Source organism: Budorcas taxicolor, chromosome 21 (assembly GCF_023091745.1).
Source record: "Budorcas taxicolor isolate Tak-1 chromosome 21, Takin1.1, whole genome shotgun sequence".
In the NCBI taxonomy this organism is placed as follows: Eukaryota; Metazoa; Chordata; class Mammalia; order Artiodactyla; family Bovidae; genus Budorcas; species Budorcas taxicolor.
The window spans coordinates 21366790-21379284 of record NC_068930.1 but is presented as its reverse complement, the minus strand read 5'-3'; the positions used below and the strand labels follow the sequence as shown (position 1 = coordinate 21379284).

Sequence of the window (12495 nt, the reverse complement as noted above, 5' to 3'; positions counted from 1 at the left end):
CACCTCCCTTCTGAATGGGAACCTCTTTCTTTCTAGTGTATAAAATCTTTTGGTTCCCTTGATTCTCAGCATCTCTAGAGATAAGTGGCCAAGTCAGCCTAGTAGATAATTTGTGGGCAAATCCTCTCCAGTGGTGATGCTGCAGAGCTCTGGTTGTGAAGGACCATTAGCCTCCACAACCATGGAAGTGCAGCATCTTAGGGCAAAAGGAGCCTTAGGTGTTCCACTCATCCACCCATTTGACAGATGGGATCACTGAGGCCTAGAGAGGTTGGGTGGCTTGCCCAAGAAACACAGCTGGTTTGTAGGTGTAGCAAAGAAGAAGGATTAAAAGTCAGGTCTTCAGATTCCTCTGCCCCATCCTTGCCCTGATTCCAATAAGCATATCTTTTATGGCAGAATTTCACATATCTGGAGACACATTGAAGGCAGGAAAAATTGGTTTCCTGATGCAGGTCTTTGCTTGTTTCTCAATAAAGAACATCTTAGGACTAAAGGATATTCGAGAGATCTTTCTAATCTTGGATCTCCTTCACCCCTTGCAGGTAGTCATCCATCTCAATACCTTTCTTCAAGTGACCCAAAGCTCCTCTTTCCACAGTGGTCCAGCCCATGTGTAGGGCGTTCTAGTTGTGAGAAAGGCCTCACTGTCTTGGCCTAAGAATCAGCCTCCTGGGGACCCACTCCCTGGACCTCACTGCTCTGCCTGGAGACACTCAGCCAGCGATGCTGTGTTGAGAGCAAGCCCTGGCTTTGACACTGGGTTTTAGTGCTGCTCTGCCAGCTATCAGTTGCGAATCTCCAATAATCCTGCTGCAGCTTCTCGAGCCTTGGCTGTAAAATGGGGGTAATAACACCCCTGTCAGAGGGTTATGATGAATATAACCCCAGCTCTCATGCTCAGGATCCGCATCTCACAGGGCATGTCCTAGAACCCTGGACTCCCCGTGGCTCCTTCCAGGCTCTGTGTCTCCCTCTTCTCATACCAAACCTTCACATATCCTTCCACTGTTTCTCAAGTGGCTCTGGCCTCAGTGCTCCATGTACTTTTTGGCAGTTTTCACACGTGTTTCTCAGCTGAGAAGTCTCTCCTGAGATGAGTTTCTGTCCCTTTTCCATGCATGAGGAAGCATGCCTGCTAAGTCACTTCAGTTGTGTTTGACTCTTTGCAACCCAATGGACTGTAGCCCACCAGGCTTCTCTGTCCATGGGATTCTCCAAGCAAGAGTACTGGAGTGGGTTGCCATGCCCTCCTCCAGGGGATCTTCCTGACCCAGGGATCAAACCTGAGTCTCTTATGTCTCCTGCTTTGGCAGGTGGGTTCTTTACCACTAGCACCATCTGGGAAGCCCCACAAGAGGAAGGGAATGTAACAATTACCCATGGCGTAGCTTCATGTCTCTAAGGCAAGTATTCTGTATCCTGGAATCCACAGTTTGGAGACTGCCTATGTTGGGCTGTGCATGTGTGAGTCAGCGTGTGTGTGTGTGTGTGTGTGTGTGTGCGTGTGTGTGTGTGTGCGTGTGTGTGCAGAAATCCAGCTGTGTGTCTCTATGTTTCTCTTCGAGTGTACATGTCTCTGTTCATAGACATCATCTCATAAATCTATAATATTGGAGCCTTGGCTCTCCTGGTCCATTTTTTAAAGTGGGAACCTATTACTCTTCTTCTTCTTCTTTTTTTGTTTTCAGTTGCATCTATTTATTTGCTTACTTATTTTTTGGCATGTAGGAACTTAGTTCCCCAACCAGGGATTGAACCCATGCCCCCAGCATTGAAAGTGTGGAATCTTAAGCACAGGCCCACAAGGGAAGTCCCTGTCCTGGCCCATTTTTCACATCAAGGAGGTGTGCACTGTTTCTTTAAGTCCCAGAATCCACCGATGCCATGGGGCAGGGCTTTTCAGTTCATCCTTTTTTCCACCTGAAGCTGCATGTGCCGCGTCACATTTCCATCACTAATCTGAAAAGCACTTTGCAATGAATGACACCTGAGCTGTGTAAGATATTAATAGCTGCAGAGATTTCATCCTTGTGCCATTTAAATCCCTTGCATACACTTTTATGGAGACAGTGAGGGATAAGGAGAAAAAAGCCTAGAATAATTATAAAAGGTACAGAAAAACGTATTTTGGGGTGATTAAAATAGTATTTTGTTTTTGTCATCCACCCTGCTACCTCCTGGGCTTCCCAGGTAACACAGTGATAGAGAATCCATCTGCCAAAGCAGGAGATGCAGGAAATATGGGTTCAATCCCTGGGTCGGGAAGATCCCCTTGAGTAGGAAATGGCAACCCAGTCCAGTATTCTTGTGCAGAAAATCCCATGGACAAAGGAGCCTGGTGGTTTCATTCCTTGGGCTTGCAAAGAGTGGGACATGACTGGGTGCCTGAGCACGCACACGCAAAAGACCACCAGTCACGTGAGTCAGTCCGTCCCCTGGTTCTACCAGTTCAATTGTCTGTATTTCGAGGCTGAGTCACATAGATCCTTTTAAGTTTGGCCTTTCATACTCTCTAAACACCTGCTGAATTCTTCTGCATGTTTTCTTGTCCTGTGGAAGGCAGCAGCACACACATTTTTCTTGGTGGAAATGCTCCTTGAACGTGCACACGGGTAGGACCATGTGTTCTCTTAGTAATAGCTGGGTTTTCTCAAATTTATTTTTACTGAAGTATAGTTGAATTACAATATCATGTTAATTACTGCTGTACAGCAAAGTGTATCAGTTATATGTATACATTTTTTTCATATTCTTTTCCATTATGGTTTATCACAGGGTATGGAATATATTTCCCTGTGCTAGACACTAGGATCCTATGGTTTATCAATCTTACACCAGTTTGTACCTGCTGATCCCAAACTCCCAATCCTACCCTCTCCCACTCTCCTCCCCCTCCGCAACCACAAATCTGTTCTTCATGACTGTGACCTGTTTCTGTTTCATATGGGGATGAGTATGCATGCGTGCTTGGTTGTATCCGACTCTTTGCAACTCCATGGACTGTAGCCCGCCAGGCTCCTCTGTCCATAGAATTTTCCAGGCAAGAATGCTGGAGTGGGTTGCCATTTCCTTGCCCAGAGGATCTTCCCAGCCCAGGGATCGAACTTGCATCCCTTACATCTCCTGCCTTGGCAGGTGGATTCTTTACCGGTTAAGCCACCAGGGAAGCCCCTTCTGTTTCACAGATAGGTTCGTTGTGTCCTATTTTAGATCCCACAGATAAGTGATCTCATATGCATTTGCTTTTGTCTTTCTGGCTTACTTCACTTGGTATGATAATCTCTAGTTACATCCATGTTGCTGCAAACAGCATTATTTCGTCCCCTCTTTATGGCTGAGTACTAGTCCATTGCATATATGTATCACTTCTTCTTTATCCACCCATCTGTCCATTGACAGTTCCCTTGTTTCCGTGTCTTGACTACTGTGAACAGTACTGCTCTGAACAAAGAGGGTGCATGTATGTTTTTGAATTACAGTTTTGTCTGGATATATGCCCAGGAGTGGGATTGTGGAATCATGTGGTGATCCTTCTAATAACTGTTTTGTGTTGGTAATTTTGGCCAAAGTAGCACATATTGAAACCATATCCTCAAGGAATACTTTTGACCCTGCCCTATGTTTCTTTCCTAGACCGCATAGTTTAGATTATCCACTAATGAAAAGCATTCCCCTTTTCTTGCCCATGTGAAAGTTTATCTGCCCATTTTCTGGGCTACATTCCTCCTATTGCCCAAGGCACATTCAGAAAATCTCTTGAGATCTTCCTATACTTTACACCTTTTGTTTTAGCATTATATTACCTGGAAGAGGTAAGGGTCATTTAAAAATCAGAGTTGCTCTGGTGTAATCTCTCTTGGAGATCAAAGGTACCAGAAGATACATTGAGGATGGAGAGTGCAGGTAAGGAGGGAAGGAGCTTATGATGGATAAAGTGTGAGCATTGGACCAGGTGGGTGATGGTGCCAATGCTGAGGGACAAGACAGATAAGGTAGAGCCCAGAGTCAGGTCAGGGGCACACCAAATGGAAGTACCCCAAGAAAGCTAGATACACTAGTGAAGATGCTCATTATCCTCTCTCCCTTTTCTTAGGTATCCCTGATGCAAGAGATTCTCCTCTTGATCGAGGAAGGATTTCCAAGAGACTCTGACCAGTTTCCCATCCATGACAGCGTATCTCCTCAATTACCATGGAGATTTCCATTTTAAAAATAGCTATTGGGTGGATAATCTTAGTGCAAAAAAAAAAAAATAAAAAATGCAAATATATCACAGCAGTTGGTTCTCCACACCCTTATGCCTATTTACTCCCTTGAGGATTCTCATCAGGTTTAACTTTTCCTTAAGAAAGTGTTTATTCCCCCATATGTTATATTGGCTCAAGCAATAAGTGATCCCCTGGTTGAAAATGTGTTACGTGGCCCTCTTGCTTCTTGGAGGAGCAGAGTATTGTTATACTTAGGTGTGTGGATGCTGGAGGAATCTCACCTACGTTGCACTCTCAGCTCTGCCTCCTAGAAGCCGTGTCACATTGGGAAAGTAACTTAACCTCTCTCTGTACCTCGGTTTTCTCATCAGACATTAGACCAATATGGTACCTGGATCTTGGAGTTCTGTGTTGTAAAGGAACTAAAACCTGGCAGGAGCTGAGAATAGCACCTGGTGCATAGTAAATCCTCCAAACAGGCCAGTTAAGGTTTTTTCCAGGAATGCTCTGAAACACACTGGCCTACAGTTTCCATGAATCATGGGAATGGTACAGTCAATAGGTCTACAAGTCCATACAGTTGCTTCAAAGCTCAGAGGTGGCTGCTTCTTAGACCTTCCAACTTATCTCCACATAGTTGTCAGTTAGATCCAGAGCATTCTGCTTGTACTCCACACCTGTCTGCTTCAAAAGACAAGACAGCAGCTAGCATTTGATTGTCTCAGTAAAGCATTAGTCAGGTAATTCATTGATCTTATCTTTTGTGTCCCCTTCTCAACCCTAGGCCTATGGTTGGCTCTGCGATTATTGAGTGGAGCTGAGGATCCAAATGCTGGCAGGATGCACTCGGTAGATGCAGACTTCTCTCTGACCTTGAAGTGTTTTGCGAAAGTTATTTGCATGTTGAGGACTCAGTTAATATCTGGTTTGGGCTTGCTTATCAAGTTCCCTGGGCTTCCTCCCTCTCTTCTCTTTACTTGAGCAGTTTACTATTTATTTGTATTTTAAATTGTGTTCTAGTTTTTGTGATAGGCTGAGATTTAGTCATCTTTGTTTTCATTTTTTGTTGGTTTTTGAGAACCTGGGGATTTTGATTCATAAAAATCTTATTTTCCCTGGGCTTCCAGTAAGTTGTTTTTGCATAGCCTCTCAGGTTTATCCTGGGTTTCAATTTTGTTTCTGTTTCAGTATGAGGTTAACAATGAAATTGTCCACCCATTTGTCTATTGCTTTGCTTTGCTACTCCACAATTTTAAAAAATATCTAAAGATTAAAGCAGAGATCCCATTGATTCCTCAACCGGCAGTTCTTGCTTTGGCGGTTTGTTGTTCAGTCACTAAGTTGCATCCATCTCTTTGGTGACCCCATATATCCTGTCCAGGCGACCAGTAGCCCGCCAGGCTCCTCTGTCCATAGGATTTCCCAAGCAAGAATACTGGAATGGGTTGCCATTTCTTTCTCCAGGGGATCTTAGATAGGGATACTGATTGGGGTAGGATTCCCGCATCCTCCATGTAATTCCTGGAAGCTTTAGCCAATAGGTATGAGGGTCAGGGCACATAAACATTATCAACAGATTCACCATTTCCTTGAGGGCAGAGTCAGGTTGCTAGTGGAAATGTCTTGAACAAGGTCTTCCATTATCCATCCTTGACTGAACTTATGTCTGTCCTTTGAAGTTTTATAGTTCTCGTGGATGATACTGAATGCTTTATAGCTTGAAGAGTGGAGAAAACTAAAAAAAAAAAAAAAAAAAGCTTAGCTCTTAGATTTTTACTTTGAAAGAAATGATATCCTACCCCATGGACTGTTGCCTGCCAGTCTCCTCTGCCCATGGGATTTCTCAGGCAAGAGTATTGGAGTGGGGTGCCATTTTCTTCTCTAGGGGATCTTCCCAACTGAGGGACTGAACCCAAATGTTGAGCATTGCAGGCAGATTCTTTACCAACTGAGCCACCAGGGAAGCCCAAATTTTATGTATTTTAGATCTCAAAAAAAATCATTTAAAAGAAACCCAAACCTATATGGACACTACGCAGTTTGAATAGATGCCTACACACACCTTGTGTGGGGCCCTGTTGATGAACTGCAGAGATTCTCAGAGGAGGGCCCAGGGGTTGGCACAGTGGTATTGAGGATCTGGTCACTCAAAGCAGAGGCTAGATACCAACTAGTGTGGACATACTTCAGCATTTGAACAATGACCGTACTGGTGTGTATCCCCTACTGTTAGCCCTGAGCTATGCCTGAATCCTATGACTTCCACTCAGGGCTCCGCTGTTACCCCACTGCAGCAGCAGAAAGCCTATATCCTCATGGCTTGAATAGGACCATCATAACATCAAGAAGTTTGAGCTCTGCAGATTTAGAATCTCCAAGTCTGTGGATCAGGGAGCTGATAAATATCAGCATTTCGGGACTTCCCTGGTGGTCCAGTGACTAAGACTCTGTGCTCTCATTTCAGGGGACCCGGGTTCTATCCCTAATCAGAGAACTAGATCCCATATGCTGCTCACACACCACAACAAAAGGATCCCACGTGCCACAACAAAGACCTGGCACAGCCAAAGGGAAAAACAATAGCATTTCATTCAATAATTTTGAGTAGGGTCTCACAAAGGATGGTAGAAGTGTCTGGTTCTATTGAATCATATCATAATACAATATAAAAGCCTCTCTCTCTCTCTCTCTCTCTCTCTCTGAGTCATTTGTATTCTCTGGTAAGTCTCTTTTTGTCTATCCGAATGCCTCTTTCTCATCTGAGTTCCATGAGCCAATCCAAAGTGTCAAAGATGTAATCTTGGAGGGGAACTCTCCCACTTCAGCTACTCATCAAGCTCGTACCCATAGCAGCTTTATATAAGACCCCTGTATCCTTCCCAGGGACATGTCTATATAGCTCAATCCATGGGAAATGAAATTTACATGGGAGAAGGGACGGTGTCTATGTATTACTTATTCAGTGACATCCTGTCTCATTGCAAACAGTGTTAGAGATGGTTTGCAAAAATATACATGGGCAATGCAATGGGCTCAATGAAGAGAATGATAATATCTGGAAATAGGGGAAATAAGTATCAGGAAATAAAACTAGTGGCCAGATTAGACTATTAAGTGCCTGATGATAGAGGGAGCTTATGGATTTGGCTCCAGGCATCCCAGTGGCCAAAGCACACAGGTAAATATTTTAGGTTACAGGCTGCTGTTCAGAGGAAGAATAGCTTTCTCAAATGTTGTGGTTTAACAGACGCTTCTCCCACAGCACCGCATAAAGAGCAGAGTGTGGGATGCAGAGTTACGCTCACCAGCAACCTGAAAATAGACCCCATGGCACACCTCTTAGGAACGTTGGTTAAAATACCCCTTGATGCAAGTCAGTGGCTTCATGCTGAAACCCACTTCACAAACTGGGTGGGTGGCAAGAGAGACGTTTTCAGAAGCACCCATAGGAGCCTGGTCTTACCCTGGGGAGACCCAGCCTTGCCTGGAAAATGGGAGCCTTTGGGGAACTCCATTGCTGAGGGCTGACGGAATTTCCCTCTTTGTCCCAGAACATCTCATCTGGGGCCTTGTAGGTCAGCTTTCCCAGCCAGTGGCGCCCTTCCCATCTCACCCCCTCTTCCCACTAAGGCTTTTCTTCCCAGGCTTATTGGAACTTGATCATGTGAGGCCGTAAATCATCAAAATCCAGAACAAATCTTACTTGACGTTTTTATCTTGACTCTTCTGGGGGCCTTTAATTAGCATGATTGCAGCGCAGGAGATTGCCCCAATGGAATCTGCACTGCTCTTGATGATGTAATGGCTGTGGAACGTTCTCTAGTTTCTGCTTCTGGTCATCTTGGAAAGACTCTGATTAAAAGTGATTAAGCTCCTTAATATGGTCATAATACAGGGCAGTAGCAGTGAGTTTATGGATTAAAACAAATGCATCGGAACATGGGCTCACGGAGCTGCACAAAGCTCACGCCTAACGCCGCGATGGGGGTAGTCTGCCGGCCTGGCTGCCACATCCATGGCACGCACCAGCACTGCCTACCTGCCCCTGTGGTGGCCACTGCCCCACAGCTCAGGCAGAAGATGTCCTTGCCCACCTTGCCCTCAGCCATGGCACACGCATCACAGCGGGCAGCCATGAATTCACAGCCCTATTAATGGTCCACAGCTTTGGGGAGCATCAGAATATGTTATGGCTGAAGATGGAATTTTAGTTGGCATTAAGGGTCCTGATTTCTCCAGTTCCTAAAGTACAGGGTATGGTGAAACCCCCTACTGGTGTAGAATGTACCAAAACAGTGGTTTCCAGCTGGGCTGACTCTGCCACCCATGGGACCTTTGAGAATGTCTGGAGACATTTTTGGTTGTCCCAGTGGGGTGGAGGATTCTACTGGCATCTAGTAACTAGAGAGATGCCAAACATCCTACAGTACATGTGTGGGCATTCTACAATGCCCACCATCAAGAATTATTTGGCCCCAAATGTCACTAAGACAGAGGCTAAGAAATCCTATACTCTTCAAGGAAGACTCCAACATTATCTTATTTAAAGTTCGTAAGGGCCTGGTGAGAGAGAAGGTATAAAAGTTTTATTTCTGTTTTACAGATGGAAAAACTGAAGCCTACGGAGGTTACATACCTTCGCTCTCCACCAGAGTCAGGCCGTCTGATTATGTCCTTATTCCATGGGCGCTTGCTCACGTTGCATGGGTGACGTGAACGTTGAGGTCTCTACAAGGGTCCAAAAGAGGATACAAGTTTTATTTAAGTGCTTAGGGCCTATCTCTGGAGAAAGCATGATCCCAGGTGTCTTATGTAGAAAAGTACCCCGACTTTGTATCTTTGCCCTTGGTATCAAAAAACACATATCCATCAAAAGTTCAGTTCAGTTCAATTCAGTCACTCAGTCGTGTCCGACTCTTTGTGACCCTACGAATTGCAGCACGCCACGCCTCCCTGTCCATCACCAACTCCAGGAATTCACTCAGACTCGCGTCCATCGAGTCAGTGATGCCATCCAGCCATCTCATCCTCTGTCGTCCCCTTCTTCTCCTGCCCCCAATCTCTCCCAGCCTCAGAATCTTTTCCAATGAGTCAACTCTTCGCATGAGGTGGCCAAAGTACTGGAGTTTCAACTTTAGCATCATTCTTTCCAAAGAAATTCCAGGACTGATCTCCTTCAGAATGGACTGGTTGGATCTCCTTGCAGTCCAAGGGACTCTCAAGAGTCTTCTCCAACACCACAGTTCAAAGGCATCAATTCTTCGGCGCTCAGCCTTCTTCACAATCCAACTCTCACATCCATACATGACCACTGTAAAAACCATAGCCTTGACTAGACGGACCTCTGTTTGCAAAGTAATGTCTCTGCTTTTGAATATGCTATCTAGGTTGCTCATAACTTTTCTTCCAAGGAGTAAGCGTCTTTTAATTTCATGGCTGCAATCACCATCTGCAGTGATTTTGGAGCCCCCCATAATTAAGTCTGACACTGTTTCCACTGTTTCCCCATCTATTTCCCATGAAGTGATGGGACCAGATGCCATGATCTTCGTTTTCTGAATGTTGAGCTTTAAGCCAACTTTTTCACTCTCCTCTGTCACTTTCATCAAGAGGCTTTTTAGTTCCTCTTCACTTTCTGCCATAAGGGTGATGTCATCTGCATATCTGAGGTTATCGATATTTCTCCCGGCAATCTTGATTCCAGCTGTGCTTCTTCCAGTCCAACGTTTCTCATGATGTACTCTGCATGTAAGTTAAATAAGCAGGGTGACAATATACAGCCTTGACGGACTCCTTTTCCTATTTGGAACCAGTCTGTTGTTCCATGTCCAGTTCTAACTGCTGCTTCCTGACCTACATATAGATTTCTCAAGAGGCAGGTCAGGTGGGCTGGTATTCCCATCTCTTGAAGAATTTTCCACAGTTTGTTGTGATCCACACAGTTAAAGGCTTTTGCATAGTCAATAAAGCAGAAATAGATGTTTTTCTGGAGCTCTCTTGCTTTTTCCATGATCCAGCAGATGTTGGCAATTTGACCTCTGGCTCCCCTGCCTTTCTCAAGCCAGCTTGAACATCTGGAAGTTCCCAGTTCACGTATTGCTGAAGCCTGGCTTGGAGAATTTTGAGCATTACTTTACTATCGTGTGAGATGACTACAATTGTGTAGTAGTTTGAGCATTCTTTGGTGTTGCCTTTCTTTGGGATTGGAATGAAAATTGACCTTTTCCAGTCCTGTGGCCACTGCTGAATTTTCCACATTTGCTGGCACATTGAGTGCAGCACTTTCACAGCATCATCTTCCAGGATTTGAAATAGCTCAACTGGAATTCCATCACCTCCACTAGCTTTGTTTGTAGTGATGCTTTCTAAGGCCCACTTGACATCACATTCCAGGATGTCTGGCTCTAGATGAGTGATCACACCATCGTGATTCAAAAGTACTAGGTGTTAAAATGATGGTCAGACTTGATCATGTTTGATACTTGGAGAGAAGTAAGGTTTTTACAGTGGGTTAAAATGCATGGATACCAGCCTGATGCCAGTTCACACATTTAAATGTTCTGGGATCCCTGGGTGTGTGTGTGCTCAATCATGTCCAACTCTGCGACCCTGTGAACTGTAGCCCGCCAGGCTCCTCTGTCCATGGGATTCTCCAGGCAAGAATACTGCAGTAGGTTGGCATTTTCTGCTCTAGGGGATCTTCCCAACCTAGGGATTCAACCTGCATCTCTGGCGTCCCTTTCATTGACAGGCGGATCCGTTACCACTAGGATCCCTGGTGGTTACATACAGCGTGACATGGTCTGTTGTGACAATGTGAAAGGGTGGTGGTTTTGGAACTGAGAACACACGAGCTGACAAAATGCATTCATACAAAACACACACACACACACACACACACACACACACACACACACCATGGACCCCTCAAGTCTCTGTCTGTCTGGATGTTTATTTGCCTGTGGAAAATCTTCCAGAGCCTGGCAATTTAGTGGAATAATAAAGCTGAGAAGAGCCACCCATAAGGATAAAAATACAACTGTATTCACACTCATTGCTTGGATCATTTCCTGGGAGTTTTAAAGGATTCATAGTATTAGGAGATTCTACTGGGTTGGGATCTTTCATTAAAATGTTATATTTTTTTCAAAAAGTGTTATGTATTTCCATAACATCTTATGGAAAAACTCCAACGAACTTTTTGGCCAACCGAATATAATGGAATTCGAGGCCAATATCTTGCCATTTCACTCCCTTGTCTCTGTTCCTAGGGCATGTATGGTTGTGTCATTGCACACTGCCTATGGGTCACATTTGGAATTAGAATCTAATTCATGCTGCTTGTGGTCAGGCACTGCCCTGTACATTTCCTATGCATATCTGTAACCCTCAGGCCTTCAAGGGAAGTATAATTATCTCTGCATACAGAGGGAAGCCTGAGCTCAGGGGGAGGCATCACTTGCGTGTGGCCCACACGTGGTTGATGCCAGAACGAGCGCTGAAACTTAAGCTTTGCTTTTTCCCTTTACCATGTTGCTATTTAAACAATGCGACCAATTAATTACACCTTTCTCTGTGCTCCTCTAAACAAGCAAGATAGTCTCATTCTCATTAGAAGAGGAAATAGGGCCCCTAAGGCATTGAATTCATTGGCTATAGTGAGAGTCTAGAGTCTAGAAATCGCATCTCCTGCCTCCTAAGCTAGCTGGTGTGCTTGGGGAATGAGGAATAGAATCCACTTCCTTGCCTCTCCTGCAGTGGTAGGTGGGGGTTCTTCATCAGGAGCGCCACCTGGAAAGTTCCATGAGGGGCCCTGGGAAGTCCCAAAGGAATTCATTCACACACAGAGTTTCTGAAATAAATTGATGTAGTGTTAGTCTCAGTTCTTCCACCGATCGTATCCTATCTGAATTGGCTCTACTCTGAATGGAGTAGACTATAGGGCTCCAAACTGAGAATTACTCAGAGTGCTGTTAGTTAGTTAGTTAGGTCGCTCAGTCATGTCCAACTCTTTGCGACCCCGTGGACTGTAGCCCACCAGGCTCCTCCGTCCTTGGGATTCTCCAGGCAAGAATACTGGAGTGGGTTGCCATTTCCTTCTCCAGGGGATCTTCCCAACCCAGGGATCGAACCCAGATCTCCCGCATTGCGGGCAGATGCTTTAACCTCTGAGCCACCAGGGAAGCCCTACTCAGAGTGCTGGAGGGCATTAAAAATTATATATACATATTTGTTTCTTTATTTGGCTGCCCTCGGTCTTTAGCTGTGGTACTTGGGAGCTTCA

The 12495-nt window shown here is 44.9% G+C and overlaps 1 protein-coding gene across 1 annotated transcript in view; it reads left to right on the top strand.

The window, feature by feature from the left end:
• Positions 1-12495, top strand: part of NTRK3 (neurotrophic receptor tyrosine kinase 3) — a 414336-nt gene that overhangs the window by 277924 nt on the left and 123917 nt on the right. The gene's annotated exons all lie outside the window — the stretch shown is intronic.